Source organism: Hyperolius riggenbachi, chromosome 12 (genome assembly GCF_040937935.1).
Source record: "Hyperolius riggenbachi isolate aHypRig1 chromosome 12, aHypRig1.pri, whole genome shotgun sequence".
Classification (NCBI taxonomy): domain Eukaryota; kingdom Metazoa; phylum Chordata; class Amphibia; order Anura; family Hyperoliidae; genus Hyperolius; species Hyperolius riggenbachi.
This window is the reverse complement of record NC_090657.1, coordinates 28,833,260-28,857,985: the sequence shown is the minus strand read 5'-3', so window position 1 is coordinate 28,857,985 and position 24,726 is coordinate 28,833,260. Positions and strand designations below refer to the sequence as shown.

The 24,726-nt window shown below is 45.0% G+C and overlaps 1 protein-coding gene across 1 annotated transcript in view; it reads right to left on the bottom strand.

Moving 5' to 3' along the window:
* EFTUD2 (elongation factor Tu GTP binding domain containing 2) overlaps positions 1 to 12,182 on the bottom strand; it is a 179,410-nt gene extending 167,228 nt beyond the window's left edge. Inside the window, exon 1 of the mRNA XM_068263300.1 lies at positions 12,160 to 12,182. The gene's annotated coding sequence lies outside the window, so the exon portion shown is untranslated. The remainder of the gene's footprint in view (positions 1 to 12,159) is intronic.
* Between the last annotated feature and the right edge of the window lie 12,544 nt (positions 12,183 to 24,726).

The following is a 24,726-nucleotide window of genomic DNA, read 5'->3' as shown; positions in this document are numbered from 1 at the left end:
GCACACGTTGCGTTACATTGTAACGCAGCACGTTTAAACAAAGTGCTGCATGCTCTACGTTATACTGGGCTAAGCAGCGTTAGACTGCTTGCACATGCTCAGTAATGTTGGAGGAGGAGGTCTCCCCTCCTCCTCCGCGGCCAGCCACATGGCTAATTAATATTCACTGCACTGCAGAGACTCCTGGTAGGATTGTAGTGTTGTCCGGATTATGAACGAATCGCTCATTTGATCTGGATCTTTTTTGTGAGTCGAATTATCCGGATCATCACAATCAAAGATTCGGTTCACAGTGGATGTCTGTCTCTGGAAGAAACAAGAACATACAGAATGTACAGTGCAGGGAATTTTTTATTATTAATGAAAAAACGTAAAGCATACAAGAAATAAATAGGATAAAACGTATGCTCTTAAATCAGAGGTAACACCATGCAGCATACAATGTGATAAATAAAATTAAAAGGTATGCCGTATGCAATACAAGCAGAAATCAAGAAAAATGTATTCCATAGAACGATAACTTAAATAGTGTCATAATCACAAAGTACTCTGTCAATACAGAATGATGTGCTACGTACCAGTGCACAAAAAAAAAAAAACTCAAAGAAAACGATTTGCTTCATAAAAAGACGCATAGCTAAACAGCTGCTGAGGGAACACCACACATTCACATTCAATCGACTAGACAACCAGACAAAAAGAGAAAATAACACACATAACACTAACCACCACCCAAAAGACCTACATCACAACATCCAAACAACAGGGAAAAAGAAGAAGAGAAAAAAAATAAATAAATAAAAAAAATAAAAATAAAAAAAAAATACACCACCACCCGAAAAGTGAGGGACAACACCAACACTACGCCATACATTCTTCATACTTACATACCCACAGAACTTTTACGCCCGATCTTAAGAAGGTATTCAAACACTTAAGACTGGGGACACTACATAAGACTAGACAAAAAATAAAATAACTCCAATACGAGACAGTACCCCACCTACAACATATAAAGAAGCACAAAGGGATACTCCTCATGTGCCTGCGGCCAAACTTCAAAAATGTCAAGAAAAAATCAAAAATCGACAATGTGAAAAGGGGAGAAATAGACAAGCCAACACCCAGGAGAGGCTTCCACCAGGTCAAGGAGGCTTGATGTTCTGCCACGCCAGAACCCAAGCTCCTCTCCAAGTACCGGATGGTTCCCACCTCACCGAGAATAGTGCTCACCACCACCTGGACGGGCAAGTCTTTCTTTTTAATAGTTAGGTCACACCGTGCCAACCATAAGTGTCTCCTGACCACTAAGCTAACTACATATAAAGTGCACAAATCATAACCCTGGCGCTGATTGAAAGCTCCATAGGCCCACTCGGCATAACTAAGATGCGCCAGAAACGGGATATTCAGGGCCCTCCCCACCTGTTTGTACACCTCCACATTGAAAGGGCATGACATCAGGAAGTGGTCCATGGTCTCCTCAACAGTGCACCCCTGCCGGGGACAACCACGTTCCGCCACATCCCGACACTTCATGTTCCCTCCAACGTAGAGTTTGCCCTGGAAGGTAAGCCAAGCGATGTCCCACAATTTATTCGGAACCCGCGGCGAATTCAGCAAACGCAAGCCCTCCTCCAGAATTGTGCCTGGGCAATCCCTCAAGGCCAGTGAGTCAGGAAAGTAGGAGTCCACCAACCTAGCCGACAGGACTTTCCTGTCGACCGATCTGATGTCCTCCACCGTCAATCCCCACTGCCACAGTTTCTTCAAGCAAGGCAAGACATAGGTCGGAAGATAGCCATGACGTGCCCTCAGATTTTTCACTGGGCCACCGCTCTTCCATTCTCTAAGGAAAGGCTCACACCAAGTCTGGAAGATACCTACCCATCCAGGCGGGTTCTCCATCAACAAACTACCAATATTGTATTTAATAAAAATCAAGGAGAAGAAAACGATCGGGTTGACCATACCTAGGCCACCCTCCCGCCTGGCTTTGTAGGTAATATTCCTGCGCACATGGTTTAGCCTGTTTCCCCATAACATTAGGAAAAACAGTCCATTGACCCTGGTGTACAGGGATGCTGGCAAAATCGTGACATAACTGACATATAACAGTATTGGTACCAGATAAGTCTTGATCAGGTCAACCCTTTCCCTAAAGGTCAAACTCCAACCTTTCCAGCGAGCTACTTTCCTGTCGACATCAGATAGTTTGCTTACCCAATTTCGCAGGCCATAATCGCCTGGACCAAATTTGATGCCGAGAATCTTGATTTCGTCTCGAGGCATGGGAAAGGATCCGGGAAGTCTAAAGGACTCTCCATCTTTACCCATCCAGAAAGTCTCACACTTATCCGGATTGATCTTTGAACCGGATGCCAATGAGTACCTGGTGATCTCCTCAGCAACCACCAACGCCTCCTCTGCATCCGATACCACCACAGTAACATCATCGGCATATGCCACCACCTTCAAAGATGAGCTACCAGAGACACCCACCGGAACCCCACCAAGCATGCTGCCCTCTAACCTTCTCACGAAGGGGTCGATGGCGAACACGTATAGCAGAGAACTCAGCGGACAACCCTGGCGAACCCCCGAGCTCACCTCAAAGGGCTGGCCGACCCATCCATTGATCAGCATGAAACTCTCGGCCTCCTTGTACAAAGTTCGCAGCCAATCTACAAACCTCTCCTGCAAACCATACACAGTAAGTAGCCGCCATAAGTACTTGTGCTTGACCCGATCAAAGGCTTTGGACTGATCAAACGTCAGCAAAAACTTTCCCCAACCTTCAGCCCTGCACTGTTCCAGGACTTCCCGGACAGCTTACAGTGCTGAGAGCGTGCTCCTACCCACAACAGAGCAGTGCTGATGGCGAGAAAGTACATCTGTCACCTGGGATAACCGCCAGAACAAAATTTTCGCCAAGATCTTCCTGTCGACGTTGAGAAGGCTGATGGGACGCCAATTCTCAATCATCTCAGGATCACGACCCTTTGACAACAGGATTACTGCAGATTGCCTCATGGAGGGTGGTAACTGGCCCCCTGCAAGGCAATCATTAATAACACCAGCCAATTGAGGGGCCAGGATTGACACGAAAGCCTTGTAAAACTCGGCCGTCAGACCATCCGGACCCGGGGTCTTTTTAGGCGCAAGGCCACCAATGGCTCTTGCTACTTCATCTGCAGTAATCTCTGTGGTCAAATCTATGGCAGAGATATCAACATCCTCCAGACCTGGTGTGGAAGCCAAGAAGTCTTCCATCCTCGCCTGGTCAAGTGGCTTCTCCCCAAGCAGATTAGCGTAAAACCCTCTAGCGATGGATAGAATCTCCGGCCTGGACTTTGCCAGAGACCCCGAACCATCCCTGAGACCGATGACCGTCTTAAGCGCCGAGCTTTGTTTGAAACTCTGATAAGGGTCAGGCGAGTGGTATTTACTATGATCCCTTTCCAGAGCCAAAGAAGCCAGCCGGTCGTACTGCTGCTGCTTAAGGCGAAGTTTGACCTCGGAGATCTCCCCCGGATCTCCGCCCTCAGAAACGAGGACAGTCAACCTCTCCCTTAGAGTCTGGTAAGCCAGATTTCTATCAATACTTCTACGAGTAGCTAGACCCTTGAAAAATCTGACAACACGTTTTTTGACCTCCTCCCACCACTCAGACCTATTGTCAAAGCAGTCCAGGATGGAAACCTGTGCTTGAAAAAACTCCTCAAAGGATTGTCTTACCTCATCTTCCAGTAGCAGGGTCGAATTCATCCTCCAGATACCCCGACCTCTGGGAGGAGCATCCGAAGCATTCAAGCCCACCGACAGAATAAGGTGATCTGAGAACTCCACCGCCAACAACTTAGGGGTTGAAGTGATGAGGCTCTCTGAAACAAAAAACCTGTCTATTCTAGACCTACCACTACCTCTATAAAAGGTGAAACCCGTGAGATCTGGGGAGTGACAAATGTGCACGTCCACCAGATCAGCCTCATCAGCTAATCTAACTAAATGCCTACTATCTACACCTATCCGGACCTGGGCCCTTGCCCTGTCCATGGCCCTAGTGACGGTGTTAAAATCACCACCCAGGATCACAGGATAGGCTAAAAAAAGGTATGGCCTGATCTGCGTAAGAAGGCGCTTTCTCTCCCCTTTAGACTTGGGGTGGGCATAGATGTTAATTAGCCTGAGATCCTGCCCCCTCACGCAGACGTCTAACATCAGACACCTACCCATCTCTACCTCAATTACTCGCCGGCAAGTTACCATGTCGGCCCTGAAGAGGACCGCCACACCACTACCAGGCTCCCCCGCAAGAGACCAAAAACTCGGACCGGACACCCAGTCCCTCTCAGCTAACCAGAGGTCAGCCACAGAGGTGAGCCTGGTCTCCTGCAGGAAAAAAACATCAGCCTCATGGGCAGCCAAAATCGAGAAAGCCAATTTTCGAGCCCTGGTCATTTTGGTGCTGGCAACATTGATTGTTGCCAACATAAGTAGTGGGGGAACCGCCATCAGAATAATTAAGGTTTCCCTTTATACTCCTTTTGACGAAAGACAAAAACTAAAGCAAAGAACAACATTAACAAAAAGAAAATAAACACATGGGACAATGCCCCCTCAGACAACTTCAGGAGTCTCGACCACCATCTCCTCCTCTTCCGAAGAAAGGGGAGCGGTAGCCAAAACACCAAATCTATTTGAGAGTTTTAGGTCTTTACTCTCTTGCCTCCTCTGTTCAACAGCCTGTCTCAAAGTCTGTCTCTTCTCTTCAAGGAAGGACCGAGAAAGGGACCAGTGTTTTTCTTTTTCTTAGTCTTAAACCTTTGTTCTAGGTACTCTCTCTCCTCTGCCGACAGGTGCTCCCTTCTGCAAGGGGCAGAGGAAGCACTCGTCGGCTCGGGAGGCGAAAAACCAAAAGCACCTGAAGTTGGGTTGACAGGAAGGGAGATAGCCCCACCGTCAACAGGAGGAGAGAAAGGGGGAGCAGGAGGAGGCAGGGGAAGGACAAGGGGAGGGGGAGTAGGAGAAAGAGGGGGAGGGTCAGGGGAGGGGAGAATAGGAGGGGGAGGGAGGGGGTCAGCTGGAAAGGAAGAAAAAGCAGCTCTAGGAGGATTTCTCCTCCGGGGCTGCGGAATAGGAAAGTTGGTTTGGGGATCTCCCGAAGCGGGGGAGGGGGGCTCAGTCCCTCCACCTCTCCTATCCCCTCCAGACCTAGTAGGCCTGGCTCGCTGCTCCTTGGGAGGAGAGTCTCCACCACGAGCAGCATCCCGTACGTAAGCTAATGACCCGGGTCCAGATTGCCCTACAAGGGCCACGCTGGCTGGAGAAGGGACAGAGGAAGGGGCAACAGAGGACGGGTCAACAGCACGATCTAATACATCAAGGATTGACATGGACTGGGTAGACACATTAGGATTTGACGTTGAAACGTCCTGCCCCTCCTCCATACGGGCCAACATGGCCCTCTTTAGATCCGAGGGCATTGTGTTCCAGGAGACCGGGCACGCTGTGTAGGGATGTCCATATTCAAAACAAAAATTGCACTTGATGCGTTTGCACGCTGATGCAGAGTGCCCGAACTCCTGGCACCGGCTGCACCTCGGATCTGGGCACCCGCCGGCCAGATGTCCCCGCTTACCACACTTGTTGCAGGTCCTGGGCTGACCGGGATAGAACGTGACTACTTTGTCCCGCCCTATAAGGGCGGAACGGGGAATATGGGTGACGACCCCCTCCTTAATGCGGAGTTTGATCGCCACTTCATATTCCCCCCACCAGATTCCCAGGTCATCCAGGCCAGGTCATCCAGGACCCTGTGGGGCGGAGACATGAGGTCCGCGTAGTGCTGGACCCAGGTCATGAGATCACGTACCGGGATGCTCTCGTTTTGGACCACTATATGTGCCTTCCTTTCCAAAGACTGTCTAGAGATGGGAACAACAGTGAAACCATGCCATTGACCGTTTAAAGATTCTCCTAATCTCTTTTCTAGAAAGGCCTCCATCCCCTGTTGTGAAAGGAAGGACACATCATAGTATGGTGGTGGGTCCCCTGGAGCCAAAATCGCAAATAGGTCAGCAGGCCTAAACCCCAGGTCGAACAAATAGCCAACAAACTCCCTTTTTGTGGGAATTGCAGAGGCATGCTCCCATTTAAGTCGTACGACATTTCGTCGACCTGGGGTGTAGGCCTCCGATTCTGTCTCCAGGGGAGCCGGGACTCTCCTCCCTGAAGCAGCACTCCTTACCGCTCTGGAATAGGAAATAGGTTTGGCAGAGGAAGTACCCCTGGCTGGAGCCGCCATAGAGTCAAGGGCCCCCGGTCTTGCAGCAGGGCCAAGCTCCGGGAAACCAACCCTCATTACACTCTCCAATTCCGGAGGCTCCATCTCATCACCTCCAGTTGCCTCTGTACCTGCCTCGACCCCTTTGTCAGGCACCTCCTCAACCACATCAGAGGTGGAAGCAGGGGGAGGAGGGGGCTCATACCTGGGGGCATTAGGGCCCAACCCGAAAATGGTCGCCAGAAAAGTCTGTTTGCCCTGAAAGTCAAAGCTTTTGAACATCTCGTTCTCCACCAACATTTTCCTTCCACCTGCCCTGAACTCTATCTGGCGACCACAATCGGGGTTACCCATGCCTACCAGATGTAAGCCCGAGTAATCTCCCCCTGGTTCCACCTCCTGAATCACCGCTTCATTAATATGGGCATCAATTACAATTAAGCGCTTTTTTCCAAGCGAACAATCAAATCTGCAGTATGAAACTCCATAACCAAATCACCCTGGATCACTGGTGGCGGTTCTAGATGTTTTTTCTTTTGCCTTTTCTTTTTCTTTCTTTTCTTTCTCCTTTTCTCCCTCTCCCCCTCACTCAAATCACTGTCTGACTCAGAACAGGAGATTAAATTCCTCTCAAAAAGTGTGTCTAACATGGAATTCTGTGGTCTTCTAATTAAGCCTCCTTTCTGGACCAGCAGTATCTCACCACCCTCCTCCATCTGCACCAAAGACCCTTTCTCCATTTGAACACTACTACCCTCAGGAGTACATACATTATTTTCCTGATCAGTTTCCTCAACTACAAGTTGCTCGTCAGCATCACCTATGTCGCCAAGAGGCAGTTTTACATATTTGCTAATTTTATTCCTCCCTTTCTTAACTCTTTTTTTCTTCAAAAGGTAAGGAAGAAATGTTCTCACCACTATGGACAGTTCCGGACTCAGCCTCCAGAGGTCCTCGACTTTCCTCACTGTTGTCCTCAGGAAAGAATTCTTGAGCCAGTTGTTCAAGATCACCAACAGGTGGAGTCAAACATCCAAGAGAGTCCACCTTTTCGTCTTCTGCAGAGTCCCCCTTAAAGAATTCCTCTTCAGATATTCCCTGGCTCGCTTGTCCAGCTACTTGGACCTTCCTTACAAATTTCCCCTCTTCTGGGTTTTTAGGAGACTCCTGAGTGGCATTCTCACCTATCTCCATGCTTTCTATATCATCCAGTAACCCCTCCTTCGTATTTGCATGTTCCTCCTCTCTCTTCTCCTCAGATTCCTCCTCCAGTTGCGGATCTCCGTGTCTAGCCCAGGCATGCGCATTAACAGCAGCTTTCCCCTCATCAGAAATGCCATCTGGTGACTGTGCATGCGCAGCTGCATCCTCACCCGGATTTTCGTCTTGCGGAACAATGGGCGCATAATCATGGATTGGACTTCCGCCTGGCACTGGCGCATGCGTAACAATGGCCGCGTCCTCCATGTTTACTTCTCCGCTTGATGACGGCACATGCGTATCAATGGGCGCATCATCCGCATTCACATCACTGTTTGGTAGCGGTGCACACGTACTAACGGCCGCGTCATCCATATTAAATTTTCCGCTTGCTGACGGCGCACACGTACTGATGTCAGCGTGCGTCACATCCGGCTGCTGTAACGGAAGTTGCCTTGGCGTCTCTCCCACGCCACTCCGGACCTCGGCGCCATCTTGGGAACCAGCAATGACAACAGGTGGGCTTTCCCCTGAGCCCCGGGTGCACTTCTCCACCCCCGGCTTCACCCCAGACCCCGCAGGAGCCACAGGTAATGCCCCCAATGCGGGCCCTAAAGTTCCACCAGGGGGGGAATCCATGCGGGTGCCCGGGGAGGCCATTACAGCCCCAGCCACACCACCACCTCCAGGTGACTCAGAGGGGGGGGGGGGCACAGCAACCACAGTTTGGGCACCAGAGGCACCCGCACCACTACCCCCAGCCTCACCAAAGGCCCCGGCAGCACTTATACCACCCAGACCCCCGGCAGCAGGGGCAGCAGCACAGGTACCCCCAGCACCCTCCCAGGCATCCACCACAGGGCTGGGTACTTGTTCATCCTCACCTTTGATGGTAGTCACACTCCCCTCGGGCTGCATGGTTTTCACCCATGGGGTGGCCTCTTTGGATGTACTGTCACTCTCCACTATGGCGTATTTATCCGTTGTATCATCATCAGATTCCAGATCCGATATCGGCTGCAGCATTTTTTTAAACCGCTTTTTGTGCGTTGTCTGTTCAGACAGGGGACCACCAATACTTTCCAGATAGGCCAGCCTTCTCTTCTTGTCTTTAATTTCAGCTTTCAAGCATATTAAAATTGAATCAGTCTTTAGGAGCTCTGGCTTCCAGCTGAGCCCATATCTGTACCTGATGCTTTTAAAGTTCTTTTCCAGCTCCCTCAGGCTTTCAGAGAGCTCCTTCACCTCCTGGAACCAGGCCACCACCTTATCAGCGCTCATCTCTCCTCCCCCCAGGTAAGGTGAAGTGATAGGGGGGGTATGAGCCGGCCGCTCCATGCCTGGAGCGACTGGTTGGAATAGGCAAGGCCCCTGCTAGGCCCAAGGCCTGAAGCAGGGACCTCAAGTTCACCACAAGCCCAAGAGGAAACAGCAAAGTCAGCTACAAGCAAATCCACCAGCAGACCTCTGGGAGCTCCTCACCACACAACTTCACAGTGCAGGGAAAGTCCTGTCCTGCTAGTCATTTCACCCAGTCTGCTTCCCTAGTAAAATGATTAAAATGATTCGGTTCAAAGATCCGGATCTTTTCAATGACCCGATTCAAATGATCCGAATCTTTAAAAAGATCCGGACTTCCTATTACTAACCTGGAGCGGCTGCTTTGAGAGCTGTATAAAGCAGCTCAATCTGACGTCCAACTTCAACACCACCATACGTTGCGTTAGGGGCACGTTATGCGACCATAACGTCCCCTAAAACGCAACGTCTTGGTGTGTAAGTAGCCTAAAAGTAAATAAATATGGCAGCCACCATATAACTCTCGCTTCATGCTTTTAAGGTGTTGTGCATAAAAAGCTATATAAGTAGGTTAATACTTGAAAAGATACAGCTTTTTAGATAAACAGTGCTTGTTTAGTAAGTTACTGTGGACCTGCTGCAATATCCATTATTGCTAGGGAACAGGACTAGTGATAGGAAAAAAGCGGGCAAAATGTTTTACGTATGATTAAAAAAACAAACGCAGGAGGCGTCAAAATGATGGCACATATCAAGAGTAAAAAAGATTGTTTGCAAGAAAGTAGGAGTCCTTTTAACCGTCGGGGAAGCTTTACTAATGATTCAATTATTGATTTCAGATGTGGGAGGCGTATTTTAAAGGGTAAAACTAGTGGAAATGAAGGATGAGTTTTACATCTGCTCTACCTCAGTGAGAACACATCTTCCTTATCTCAGGATGTTTTTTTGCAAATATTCTAGCCAGTTATTGAGCATCTGAGCAAACCAACATTTTTAAAGGGACTCCAAGCACTATGGAAAGATGCATACCATTTTGAAGCTCTCTTTCTCATCTTTCCAATGATATATAAATCGCCACCCTACACCTTTTAATTTTCGTTATTTTAACGATCGAAATCGCAGTCGCCGTCTTGGATTCCTTATTCAGCATTGTATTATGCAGGACGACACTTTCTCCAGTGTTGGCAGCTCCATTCAGTGCAATGCAATGAAATACAAGGAACCCAGGGGGATATAATTACAAACATCATGCCGGTAGGTGTGAGGATATAATTAATTAGTTGTGGGAATGCTTAAAGGCATACCCCCAGGCACTGCTTGGAGTCCCTTTAAGTGTTCCATTTTAAAGGAGCACTATCGATTAACATGTTTTTTAACCTGGGATCGAGAGAGTTCCTGAAGTGCTGGTAAATAATGGTGTACACATTTCACTTGCTTATCTCTTTTGTTTGCTGTATCAAATTCCTTTCACTCTTATCTGACACCAAGTCTGCTCAAATCTGAAGGCAGAGGGAACCATAAGGGGAGGGGGAATTCCCTCACAGTGCATCTGTTAACCCTGTGTGTGAGAGACATCTCTCAGCAGCTGCCTGTGTCCTGTGCCCCGTGTCTCTGACTGAAGTGTCTGAAGAGAGCAGAGGAAATGTAACTTGTTATAAACATTTTTAACTGTCGGTGACACCACAGCTTTTCATACTTTTTTTTTTTTGCTTTCAGAGAAAAATACTCTGTAGTCTAATATGCAACCCCCCCCCCCCCCCCCCCCAAAAAAAAAACAAAACAAAAACAAAACAAAACAAAAAACAAGCAAACAACAAACTGGCTGTGCATTTAAGCAGGTACCCCTTTTGAGAATCATTTTTTTCCAATAGAGCTAAATCCTACACACAATGAATTAAAGTTTTTGCCTCTGATATTTAACATGAAAAGTAGGAGAATGTTTAACAGTTACTTAGACATTATTTGTACATGTCATTTTAGAACACTTGGTTTGATAGAATTCCTTTAAATACTGATCTATATGAAATCACATTAACTAAAACCTGATATAGTTCTGCTTTTTGTTGACAGGTGAAATGTCAATTCATCTAAAATATTATATAAATATAAATGTTTATACCCAGGAGCAGTGCTAGCATCCTAGAAGATCTGGGGCAGTTCTGGGCATTTGTCTGGTGCAAAAGTGGCTTTGGTTATGATAGTCTGTGGGCACAGAGAAATAACGTGTGAATCTAACAGAGCCAGCCCTAGCCAGGGGTGCTGCTGAGGTTTTTCTGGCCCCCATTACGAAAGGAAATTCATCATAGTAAGATACAGCCAAGGGTCCTTTCTAGTCCTTTCTACTTTTCGAGGTCTATCTCTTTGCCTCTGTTGTGTATGAGGCCATCATACTCGAGTATTTCTTTGTATGTCAACCAGCCCATCCATAAAGTTCAATATTTCTCATGCCTATCTGGTTAGGATAATGTGAGTGTCTTCATTCCGTGCACAAAGTTGATTTCTTTTACTAGCTACTTAATGAATGGGGCCATTTTGGCCTTCAGTTTCCGGATAATGACAATGGGTTCAGGAAGTGCGGGACAAGCAATCTTTTGTACCACCAATCATCATGATGCAGAAGGCAAAAAGTTGGGTCACTTGGGACCTGCCCACCATTGTCTGGTTCCAGAATGGTCTAATCTTATCACATTCCCACAATACAAGTAAAAGGCCACCCCACATTGTGTGATTACATGCAACTTGATCAAATTTCCGGGTACAAGACAAATAACATTTATATAGTGCACAGTGCCGGACCTCCCGTGACGCAGCCTGAAGCACCATTAATTTCGTTAATTTTTTAATTTGAAATTTAACTCTACTTTTTTTATATATCATTTTTACATTCGTTTTGAGAATTATAATTTTGTGGGGTCTTTGGGTTAGGCACCACTGAACCTTCGACTCCCCCCCCCCCCCCTCCTCCCCTTTCCTCAATGTCTCCTTAGGGATAACAGATGATTGCCAAGCGCGACTGGTGGCGCCGTAGTATGTCAGCATCGGCTCTTGGCATTCGGACACTTTCCCCCTATCCTTCTAGAACCTGTATAAGCCAAAACCAATTCCGGGTACAAAAAACAATTCCGGGTACAACTTTGTACTTGGCGAAATAAATGATTCTGATTCTGTTAGGCACTGTGTCCCCCTTACAGTTATCTCTGTTCACTCACTTAGCATTTTTATTCTGACTTTTCACAAACTTATAAAGCAGAGTTCAGAACTTTAAAATGTAGTTTAACTTCAAATTGTATTTAAAGTTTCACTGACAGAGAAAAACTATTCCATTCAGGACAGCTATAAATATTGCAAGCACGGTGTCACTGAAGCCATCTTACCTCTGGTGCTCTTTCCGTCTGGCGGCGTACAAAAATTCCCTCCGCTCATGAGTGGCCATGGTAATGTACAGTCCGTGACTACACTGAATCAGCTAAGGCCTGTAAAACAGAAACTTTATATCTAATTGTGCTCATACACGGTACAATTAAAACATTTGACTTTCCCATTTACTCGACCAAAACTATCAAATAGAGTAAAAATAGAAAATCTTTTTTTCAGTTGAGAAAAAATAAACAATTACTTTTTTTTATAAAAATCTGATCGGACATGTTGAAAAAATCTGGGTGAATGTGAAATTATATAGTATGTGATAGGTTGTATAAAAATACTATTAGACGATAAACCAACTATTTCTTCATGTTCGATCGTTTTTCTCCGATTTTCAGAAAAATTGAATGTTCGAGTATGGTACCTTGAAGAGAATTTTAAAAACTATTTGGCCAAATGGAATAACGGAATTTCTCTGATCGTAAAAATTGAAAAAAATTGTACCATTTATGGGCACCATAAGTATTCCAATTACTGCCTCAATCCATATAAATCCAATGACCCCTGCCCATTACTTCTACAATGGCTGTCCAGATGACCATGTGACGAGAGAGCTCATCAGAGCTGTAGACGACTTTGTGTTTCTTAGGGCCCTTTTCCATTACTGATCGCAGGGGAAATCCCATTTGGTTCAAAGGCACCAAATATGTAGCAGGCTAGTGATTGTAATTCAGAGAAAATCAATTTGCACTAGTGGAAAAAGAGCACCGCGATTTGTATGTTAGTCGCGGTGCTGAGGTGATCAGCAAAATGAGAGCGATCTGAATTTTGGATCAAAACGCATCCTTACAGGGGGTGGGGGTGGGGGGAGGGAATATACTAGAGCGGTCCAAAAAAATGTATGCACATTTTAATAGTTTTTATCAGTGTTGCTTGCGAATTTTCACATCGAAAATCCAGTTTTCGAATTCTGCAAATTTTCGCGAAAATCTTCAGAAATATTTGCGTGTTCGACCAGCAGCGAAAATCAAAGAAACTTTGCTGTATGCGGACGCTTATGCCCTTATGCGGAAAAATTTCCGCAATAATCCGCATACATTCCACCTTACAATGCGGAATTGTATACGTATAGAAAGGCAATAATATTCCTGTGCATGCGCAATGATCCGTATCAACGCAGTTACCGCACGCGTAGTTCACTTCGCAATACATGCGTCAACTACGCGTAGCAGGTGAAGCTTCGCATAGCGGTACTATGACTATGTGGAAATACGTACGCAAGAAACTATGTATTTAACGCGAAAATAACGGGCATAAGGCGAAAATTAACGCAAAAATATTGGATCGAAAATTCGCCTGTCGAACAGAAATTCGTGCTTTTTTCGGCAAAAATTCGGTGAAAAGAATATTTGCATTTTCGCTCATCACTGTTATCTATGATTGGTTTTAAAATCCAAATCGAAGTATGCATGGGTGTTGCTAGGATCCTAAGAGATCCGGGGCACTTTTAGGCACTCCAGATGTAAAATGGGTGTGGCCACGCACCAGAATGTGGGTGTGGTCATAGGTGGAGCCAAATTTACATGAACTTAACAGCGGTCTAAGTAGGCCTGCCCAGCAAAATGTTGGATGAAGCCCCCTCTCCATTAATACAAAAATCACCCCCAATAATGCAGCATATCCCATAAATAGGTAGCGTCATTTCAACATTACTAGGCAGAGTTACCTGGCTTCTGAGCTGACAGTACTGGCTTTCTGCTGGGCGGGCTGGCTTGCTGCCAGGTTATCTGACAGTTCCCCCCCCCATAGCATTCCCTGACCTTCTAGTGGACATCCTCCCATGCTCCCAAGGGCCTCCCATTGAGCAGCATGCCCCCATAGTAGAATCACAGCTTCCTGCATGCACCCATAAAGGCATCACAGCGACCAGCATGGCACCACAGCACCCAGTATGCCCACATAGAGGCACCACAGCACTTAGCATACCCCCGATTGATGCACCACAGCTCTCAGCATGCCCGTCATTGAAGCACTACAGCTGGGGGGACATTCAGGGCACCTCAGAATAGATCCGGGGCACGTGCCACTGATTTTTGGGGCTAGTGACGTCCCTGGAATTAGGGCTCAAATACATATTAAAATGTTTCCTCTAAAGAGGGGAGTGGTCACTGCAGTGATGATGTTATCCAGTGGAGTAGCAACAAGGGATGCAGATGTTGTGACTGCTCCGGGGCCCGTGGACCTGAGAGCCCTCCTGTTCTGCTGATAATTAACACCACTATGTGTGTATTAAATGGTAGAAATCCTTAAAGTGTTTCTTTACTCTAAATGCACCTCTCTGACACTGCAGATGTCCTTGTTAGGTTTTGGGGCTTCACATCTATAAACCACTTGGGGCCCCATGTAAAACTTGTAGTGGGGCCCCAAACTCCTTAGTTGCGCCACTGATATCATGTGACATGTGTGAGGACTGAGGAGAAAGTGAAAGAAAGGGTCACTTTCAAGCAAAGCAACAACATTTTGAAGTAATCCTCTAAACTTGAAAATTTGAAGTAGTCCTTTAAATTTGAAAATGTGTTTAATATTCAGCGGCAATAATAGCAACGTGAGTTTGGAACAGAACCACCAACACACAACATAGCTAACCATTTCCCAAAAACTCATTACAAAATGTAGAAAATTTGCCATAGAAAACCACTTACACCAGCTGCACTAGGATAAGACACTGAATTGCCGAGCAGAGCGATCCCTGTGGACACTCTAGGCAATGTCGTTTATGTAGTAGTTCACCAAAATCAAAAAAGTCTGGATGTTTATGGTGATCCCATTAAGTACCTAATATGTAACTTATAGCTTCCCCCTTGATGTTCACTATAAATCTAAAAATAAAATTCTGCATATATTTTTCATGCTGAAGTGTGCAAACATTTGTGTCCCCTACTTGTGTGTAAGTCGAGTCCTGTGTTAACCTCTGCAGGACCACGGGCTTTACCCCCCCCCCCCCCCCCAAGACCAGGCCATTTTTTGTAAAATGGGCCACTGCAGGGCTGCACAACACAGCACACAAGTGATTCCCCCCCCCCTTTTCTCCCCACTAACAGAGCTCTCTGTTGGTGGGGTCAGATCGCCCCCGAATGTTTGTTTGTTTATTAAGATTTTTTTCTTTTAATAAATCTTCCTTTTTTTATATTTAGATATTCCCCCCTCCCTCCCTCCCCCCATGATCAGCTGTCATAGGCTTCAGCCTATGACAGACGATCACCGCCGAGACTCAGGAGGGGACAGCCGTGTCACACTGTAGATCACAGCGCTGTACACGGTATTTAGATGACGTTTCGCTGTCTAACAGTCTCTGAGCGGCCAATCTCCTGCAAACTGCAGCCCCAGGACTTTACACTGATTGCCGTCAGGTAGTCCTGGCGCTGCCGCCGTGGCCACGCCCTTCAGCGTGACGCGGTCGGCAAGCCGTTAAACATGGTGAAATGTGAATAAATTATTGGGCCTGATCCAATTCACTTTTTGTCTTAAGTTTTCTCCATTGTGATATTTTCACATCTAATTAAATGCCTTTTAAGCCACCAACAAGCAAGAAAACAGTATCCAGCACCGCCGGGGATCACCTGATGCCAGATACATGTGCTGGCTGGTTACTCACGGCCTAATAAGCACAACCCCTCCCCTAGCCCCCGTGCAGCATTAAATACTCGCAGAGCCTCCGGCGATGGCCTGTAGCTCCTGGCGGCTTTCCGGCATCCTCCGTGTAAGGCTCCCAGCACATCACGTGACACACCAGGAGCCGTGCACGGAGGCTGGAAAGCCGCCAGGAGCTATAAAGCATTGCTGGAAGAGTGGTGAGTATTTTAATGCCGGCAACAACCTCCCCCCCCCCCAAAAAAAAAAAGTCTGTCTCCGTTATCCCCTCAGGCATGCTGGTTAGTTAAGACTTCCGGTTGCCAGAGTTCCTGACTTTGCTGTACTCAGAATAATTTTGATAGTACTTTTCACCTTCTATTTGGTACGGTTTCAATCGCAGAGTCCAGAAAAGTTAAACAGAAGATGAAAAAATATCTCCTAGTAGAAAACTTGGGAGAAAAAGTGAATTGGATTGGGCCCCTAGTATAAGGTATATTTTTCATTTTTTAGTCTTGGCAGGGCCAGATTTACCATAAGGCTCTATAGGCACGTGCCTACAGGCGCCTAATGATGGAAAGGCGTCTCCCTCCCCGAGTGCCTCTCTTCTTCCCTGTACAGAATCCTGATGAGAGTGTAAATGAGAGGTTACTCACCCTGCTTTCTGCATTCCACTGACAAGTTCTCCCTTCAGCCAGGGGCACCTCTAGCTACTTAATACTTGGGGACACCTATAGCTACTTAACCACTTCAGCCTTCAGTGTTGTTTCACCTTATGCATCTGAGCAACATTCACCTCCCATTCATTTGCCAATAACTTTATCACTACTTATCACACAATGGAATGATCTATATCTTGTTTTTTCTGCCACCATTTAGGCTTTCTTTGGGTGGTACATTTTGCTAAGAATTATTTTATCACTAGTAGACCCAAGCCTGTTTAAAAACAGGCTCTAGGTCTTTTTTTTGCTGCCGCCAGTGCGCATGCACGCGCCCACCGCGCACCCGCACCCACCTCGCTCGCCCGCCTCGCTCCCTGGTCCTGTCCAGCTGTCCGTGTCCGTTACCGCGCACATGCACAGTAGGCAAATAACAGGGACACAGGGAAAAAAATGCTGGACGCAGCGACAAAGGGGTTTTATAGTAAATCCATTTTAACAGGAAGATTAAGAAAAAAAATTGAAAAACATTATTTTTCAGTTTTCGGCCATTATAGTTTAAAAATAATACATGCTACCGTAATTAAAACCCATGTTTTTTATTTTCCCATTTGTCCCAGTTATTACACCATTTAAAATATGTCCCCGTCACAATGTATGGCGCCGATATTTTATTTGGAACTAAAGGTGCATTTTTTTAGTTTTGCTTCCATCACTTTTTACAAGCCCATAATTGAAACAATAACAGTAATATACTTTTCTATATACGTATTAAAAAAGTTCAGTCCCTAAGGTAACTATTTATGTATGTTTTTACAAGAAAATGATGTGCACCTATCAAGGAGTGTAGGAGATAGGGGGCTAATTTTAAAAGTAAAAAAAGTCATTATCTGGAAATTTTTATTTCCAGATGTAATTTTACTATTTGGCCACAAGATGCTCTCGCAGCTCCCTTCTACAGGCGGTAAGTTCCTCCGCAAAGCAAAACGAATGAGTGGATGGGGCAGAAGGGGATTTGTGAAAGATGGAAACGTCTCATTGACAGTGTCGGTCTTTCATACGGGGACTTAGATCAATGAATGGGAACTTTGTTCCCATTCATTGATCTCCGGGTTAACGGATGGTGGCGGGAGCATGCACGGCAGGAGTGTAGCCTATCTGGATGGATATATTCGTCCAGATAGGCTTAAGTGGTTAATATTTGGGGGCACCTCTAGCTACTTAACATTGAGGGTACTTCTGGCTACCTAATAAGAAAGGGCACCTATGAGGGGCAAGGGAGAAGCAACAGCTGGGACAGCCAGCACACTTTGGTGGGGGTTTGTAGGTTCATGGAGGGCAAACTCTAAGGTGCCAGGACATCTGTGCCTATAGGCTCCCGTGAGGTAAATCCGGGCCTGACTCTTGGCAAAGCACTGTGGCACCATTCTTCAAATTAAGCTGAACCATGATTCACAGTTAGGTCTGTTGGACCCCTGTATTTTTATGCAACCTATCATATACTTATGTATGGTGGCATAGTGGTTAGCCTCACCTTGCACCGCTGGGTCCCCGGTTCGAATCCCAGCCAGGTCAAATCTGTTTGTATCCCAAAAAACCTTGCGCTCCTGTCCTGATGATAACTGACTGCTACAGATGCTGATTTTCCTTTTTCGCAATGCACTGTGCTGCTCCAATCACAATCTGACGAAGGCGCAGAGCGCCGAAACGCGTAATGACGCCATACGCACGCTAAACCACAGCCACGCCCACACCCACTGCAGGACGGCTTCCCCGGACATCGGAGAACGCGCTACTGGCCACAGCGCGTTGTTGCCAAACCTGCATGCCTGTGTAGCGGTGGACTGTACCGCTGATGAGCGAGTTGTCATTTTACCTCCTGTAAGTAGAACTTTTAATTTGCGATTAAAAATTTTCCCCTGATAATGCACCATGGAGCGCTTCATCTTTTCCAAATCTGTTTGTATGTTCTCCCCATGTCTATGTGGGTTTCCTCCAACACTTCGGTTTCCTCCCACATCCCAAAAACATACAGATAAGTTAATTGGCTTCCCCCTAAAAATTGTCCCTAGACTATGATACATGCGCTACACGATATATACATAGACATATGGCTAAAGTAGGGACTAGAATGTGAGCGCCTCTGAGGGACAGTTAGTGACAAAACTATATATACTCTGTACAGCGCTGCGGAAGATGTCGGCGCTACATAAATACTAAATAATAATAATAATAAAAATACTTAATCCATTCTGCTGCCATTTAAAACAGAAACATGTAGAGGATTTGGAAGACAAGCATGAATAGCGATATGAACAATTTCATGTAAATTATTTCCATCGCAAGAATTTCATTGTGAAGAACACATAAATAATCTCTTTTCAGAGAAATATACTTTTTCCCAACTGTGATTGCGAAGTGACTCACACAGGACTGACACATTCTTTCCCGTTTCCTAGTCAAGTACATACAGACAGGGACTCTCTGACTGTCACAGAAGGTGCCTCCATGTGCTTCTAATTAAGCATCCCAGCAGTGTAGAAACTTAAACATAACAAAAAAACAAAAAAAAAAACCCTGAACAAACCCACTGGAAAAATATATAAACTGGATACAAGGAGTATTTGCCACTTCTCCCCGTGGATCAAAAAATGTAAGTTTACCTCATGGCTAGCTGATCCCATTTTGATATTTATGTTTGAATTCCATTTTTATCAGAAGTTAGGGCATTAGTGCATATTGCAGCAACTGTTTTGAATACAAGGTGTGTATGTTGCCTCTTGGGGGCTCTGCACACCTCTGTTGGTAGTCATTCAAATGCGGCCTGGTTTTAGGATGCACTGCCATTTCTCCCCTGTTGTCCGTAAAAAAAAAGAAAAAAAAAAGAATTGTGTGAACCTTTTATGGCTAGCTGCTCCCAGGTAATGCATATGCTGGTTTGTGCGTTTAGGTAGAAGCTAGGGTCCCTTTTAAAAGGATGGCCTCATCGCGGTGGAAGGGTCCAGTACGGAATACTTTGTTAGTCATTAAGATGCAGCCTGTTTTGGGAAGGGCTGCCACCTCTCCTTGTCAATCAAAAAATACAAGGAGTGTTTATACTGGAAATTACAAATACATCAGAATCAGGTATGCTGAGTTCTGTAGTTCTCACCATCAGTTTAATTATATGTTGGCAACTGTATCCATATACAGTATATTCTCATTATTTTAGTAAATTTATATACAGCTCACGGGCAAACTGAGTAAACTGCAAGTCAGGATGGTCACATGTGAACTGTGAGGCCTGAGCAGCTATCCAATAGTCGGGGTTGTGTGGGAAATAAGACATTTGAACTGAGCAAATGAGGAGAGAAAAGAAATGGGCATTCCTGGAACAAGTTAAAGGACACCCGAGGTGGAAATAAACGAATGAAATAAACAATTGTAACTATCTTTCTTCTCCTAAAAATGACTTAAGATATTCCAGAGTTGTATTTTATGTTTCAATCGACTTTTTAAGTTATAACTGTTTTATTGTTTTTGCACAATGACACAGTCATTGAAGTATACCAGAGCTAAACTTATGAACTATTGAACCTTTTTATCTCTTTCCTGCTCTCAGAAGCCATTTTCTGCTAGGGAAGTGTTTTAAAGTTGGAATTTCTTATCAGTGAGGAGGGTCACACTGTAGTCACTACCTGTCTGAGTCAGGACTGAGTCAGCCACTTACATACCTGATATTTAACTCTTTCAGGCAGAGAAAGAATAAAAGGAACACAGCATAGTTATTTTTGTGCTAGGTACTGTACATACCCATGTCTATCTCATCATGTCACATGTCATCTATGGTATCCTTTAACCTTCCTGGCGGTAAGCCCAAGCTGAATTCAGGCTATGCCGTGCAGGAGGATTTCTCAGGCCCTGCTGGGCCGATTTGCATAATTTTTTTTTGGTACACGCAGCTAGCCGCTTCCCACCGCGCCACCCCCCCCCCCCCCAGACCCCATGCGCTGCCTGGCCAATCAGTGCCAGGCAGCGCTGAGGGGTGGATCGGGACTCCCTTTGACGTAATGACGTCGGTAATGTCATCCCGCCCATCACCATGGCGACGGGGGAAGCCCTAATGGAAATCCCGTTCAGAACGGGATTTCCGGACGGGCTTGATCGCCGGGGGCGGTCGAAGAGGGTGGGAGGATGCCGCTGCACAGCGGCTGTCATGTAGCTAGCGCTAGGCTAGCTACATGATTTAAAAGGGGGAGGGACATGACTTTGGGTGTGACCAGAGGTGTGGTGGTGTGATTGTAGGTACATGTCAGGGAGGACGCATGACTGGTGGTGTCAGAGCCGGGACAAGGTCCTCCAGCACCCAAGGCTGAGACACCAAAGTGCGCCCCTCCATCCCTCCACCCCAGCCGGCACACACTGATTGCTATTAGACTAAGAGGCTCCCCAGGGCCCCCAACACCTTTATCTCTAGTTATCTGGCTTGTAGTCACTTCCATGTATCTCCTTTTCTTATTTCTTTCTGCTTCAAACACAATTATGAAAAGCAGCTGAATGAATTGTGCGCCCCCTCCTACACTGCGCCCTGAGGCTGGAGCCTCTCCAGCCTATGCCTCGGCCCGGCCCTGGGTGGTGTGTTTGTGGAGGGGGAGGGACATGACTTGGGGTGTGAATTAAGGTGTGGTTGTGTGGTGGTGTGATTGTAGATACATGTCAGGGAGGACGCATGACTGGTGGTGTGTGTGTGTGTAGGGGGAGGGACATGACTTGGGGTGTGACCGGAGGTGTGGTTGTGTGGTGGTGTGATTGTAGGTACATGTCAGGGAGCACGCATGACTGGTGGTGTGTGTGTGTGTGTGTGTGTGTGTGTGTGTGTGTGTAGGTGGGCAGCTTTTGCCAAAATATGTGAGTTCTCATCTCAGAAAGTTAAGATGTAAACATGTAGGACCAATAGGAAGACTTGAGCCATGGAAAGGGTGAGGTCAATGTTGCCTTGTATAGGAAAATTCAATATTCCCCTACTACTTCCGCAACCTTTGACTCTGGAACTAGCGATTGTTTTGACAATCAGTTTTCACAGCAGGCAGCATCTGATTATGCATATTTCAAGTTTAATTTATTAGGTTTGTGACAAGTGTCCTTTAAGCACTCCAACAAACCCTGTGCATAATTCAATGTGAAAAGTAGGCAGGTTTTCTTTAGAGCCCCTTTAAGGCTTTGATCCAATATGAATGACACAGTGAAGCGAGCAGACCGGGCGTGGAGGTGAAGTTACAAGACTAGGGATGTAAGGAGTAGAGACATCAGGTGGTTGCTGGGCGCTGCCAGTTGCGGAATGTCGAATAGAGGGTGTTTAGTGAGGTGTCAAGGCTCTCCGGAGACCTGACTCATAACCGGGAGCTGGTTCTCATTTACATAATATTTAATGCATGGGGAGTTGGTGGGTGTTGGGTGTCACATACATAATGCATATTTTATGGATTCAAGGCATGAAGCAGCTTAGCTCTTAGCTCAATTCTGTTTTGATATGTGAAATCACAAAAAGCCTTCAGAACTGTCTTTGTCTTAGGAAGGGAAAATCGTCTCTTGTGGCTGGAAAAATCATATTTAATTCTACAAGTCACGAGCTGTAATATCACTTTCTGCGGTGAGCGTATTGATGCCATGATGCCAGCTGCAGCCACTTTATTACCCACAAGAGGAAGATCTTAAAGGGGTTTTCCACTTTAAACAAGAAAGTGCTGATGAACATAGGCAGATGAGAGACAGGATTTCCTGCTTTCTTGCCCTAAATGTTCAGACTTCAGAGAGGTTGCAATGTGGAAATTGAAGCAAACGTCACAAAGAAAAAATAATTCCTTGGTGCTCCTAACCAGCTCACCACTAAGGGTTTTTTTTTTTCCCTCGAATGGACCAGAGCAATGTCCACCTGTCAGCGCTCCTTCCTTTCATTCGGCAATAACTTTATCACTACTTATGTTTTGACATCGACATGATCTAAATCTTCTTCTTTTTTTGCCACCAATAAGGCTTTCTTTTCGTGGTACATTTTGGTAAGAATTATTTTATTCTAAATGCATTGTAACGGGAATAATAAGAAAAAATGGAAAATCATTTTTTCTCAGTTTTCAGCCATCTATATATTTATGTATGAATGTGTGTTTCTGTGTGTGTGTATATATATATGTATGTGTATATATAAGCTATTTTCTATGAAAAAATTTACAAGCAACACTGCTTAAAACTCATGGAGAAGCATGTGATCAGTGACATCAGCTGATAGATTTGTAAGGTTCTGATTTGCTGGTCATGATCTTCTGTTAAACCAGAAAAGTCACCACAGCAAATCAGAACCTTACAAATGCATCAGCTGATCGAACTGATCACATGCTTCTCCATGAGTTTGAAGCAGTGTTACTTGCAAATTTTCCCTAATTTCATTTTCGCAACGAAAATGCAATTTTTGATTTCAGGAAATTTTCATAAAAAAAAACCCTTGTATTTTTGCATTTTTCACAAATGCAAAAATCGATATTTTTCTCCATGAACTTCTCCATGAGTTTTCCTAAGCATTACCTCATCATTCAAAAACAATAAAGGACCATGTGAAAGGATTTGTGTTAATTTTAGCACCTCATTATTTGCATAAACTAACACATACCGCAGGCATGAATTAGCCAAATAAAAAACAAAGCTTTAACAGTGCTCTAGGGATGGTAAAATATGCTAATTATTCTAAATGTATGCTAATTTTATGCATGCTCATGCTGTTTGAAAATGGACCAATGAATTGCCGCAATCCTATACCAGATGCATAAATTTGCTTTCATTTTGCATAATGTTTGCATAACCATTGAATTAGCATTTCACTGGTCGTTACTATGAGGAACCTTTTAGTGTTCTAATCACTTCTATTGAGCAACATCTCTCCTTACACAGAAGGTTTAAACTACAAAACATGTATCAGAGTGTTAAAGTGAACCCGAGGTGAAAATAAAGTGATGAGATAAACAATTATATTTATCCTCCTACTCCTAAAAATTACTTATTTAGTCATCACATGATTTTATTTTATATTTAAACATTTAGAAAGTAGATTGAATGTTTTCTTGTCTCTGCTCAGTTGCTGTCCCTAAATGAAAATACATGAACTATATTAATTCTCTCTCTCTCCCTCTGCTCTCAGAAATATGTAGAAAAATGTATTCTGCCAGGAAAGCTTTTATGGCTGTAATTTGCTTATCAGTGATGTGTACTATATTCCCGACAAGGTACTGAAAAGACAAAAGCTGCCACTTAAAAATAAAACAGCCTTTTTATTAATATGTTTAGTACTGTACATAAACATGTTTATCTCATCATGTCACATATCGCCTCGGGTACACTTTCAGTAAATCATTATAAATTACCTTTACAATTCATTTTGCAGTGGGCTATGACTTTCCATAAGTACAAACTGCTTTTTTGCAGATGGTACAAGTTTTTCCACAATGCACTGCTATGCAAAGTTAAAAATGTATCATAACGCAATGCAACAGTATGCATTAAATCCCATTAAATGCAAAAGGGCCCTAATGCTACATACACACTTGAAATATAAATGAAAGACCAATTTTACCCCCTTCCATGTAGTATGAGAGCCATACTCTACATAGTCTCTTCTGTTGAGCTGAACTCCCCATCAGATAAAAATCTTTGTAAGATCCTGCACACACAGATGCTGTAGACATGCAAAAGATCAGTATCTGCAAAAGATCAGTATCTGCAAAAGATCTGTTCCTGCAAAATGCATTCATAGTCTATGAGATCTGCAGATCCTCATACACACCTTGTTTAACAGACATTCATCTGCAGATCAGATCCATCAGGATGGATTTTCAGATCTGCAGATGATTGTCAGATATGCAGATGAATGTCTGTTAAACAAGGTGTGTATGATGATCTGCAGATATCAGACTATGAATGCATTTTGCAGGAACGGATCTTTTGCAGGAACAGATCTTTTGCAGATACTGATCTGTTGCATGTGTACAGCATCTTTGTGTGCAGCATCTTGCAAAGATTTCTGTCTGATGGGGAGTTCAGCTCACTAGAATAGACTGTGTAGACTAGAGTATGGCTCTCATACTACATGGAAGGGGGTAAAATTGGTTCTTTCATGAATCTTTCAAGTGTGTACACACCATAAGTATTTGCCATTGATAAGATTGTGGCTTGTTCCCATGTTGGTCATTGCTGATGCTTTGTATGACCGAGGTTGCTTGTTTACAATAAAACTCTTGAAAAAGAGATGCATACTTCGTAACT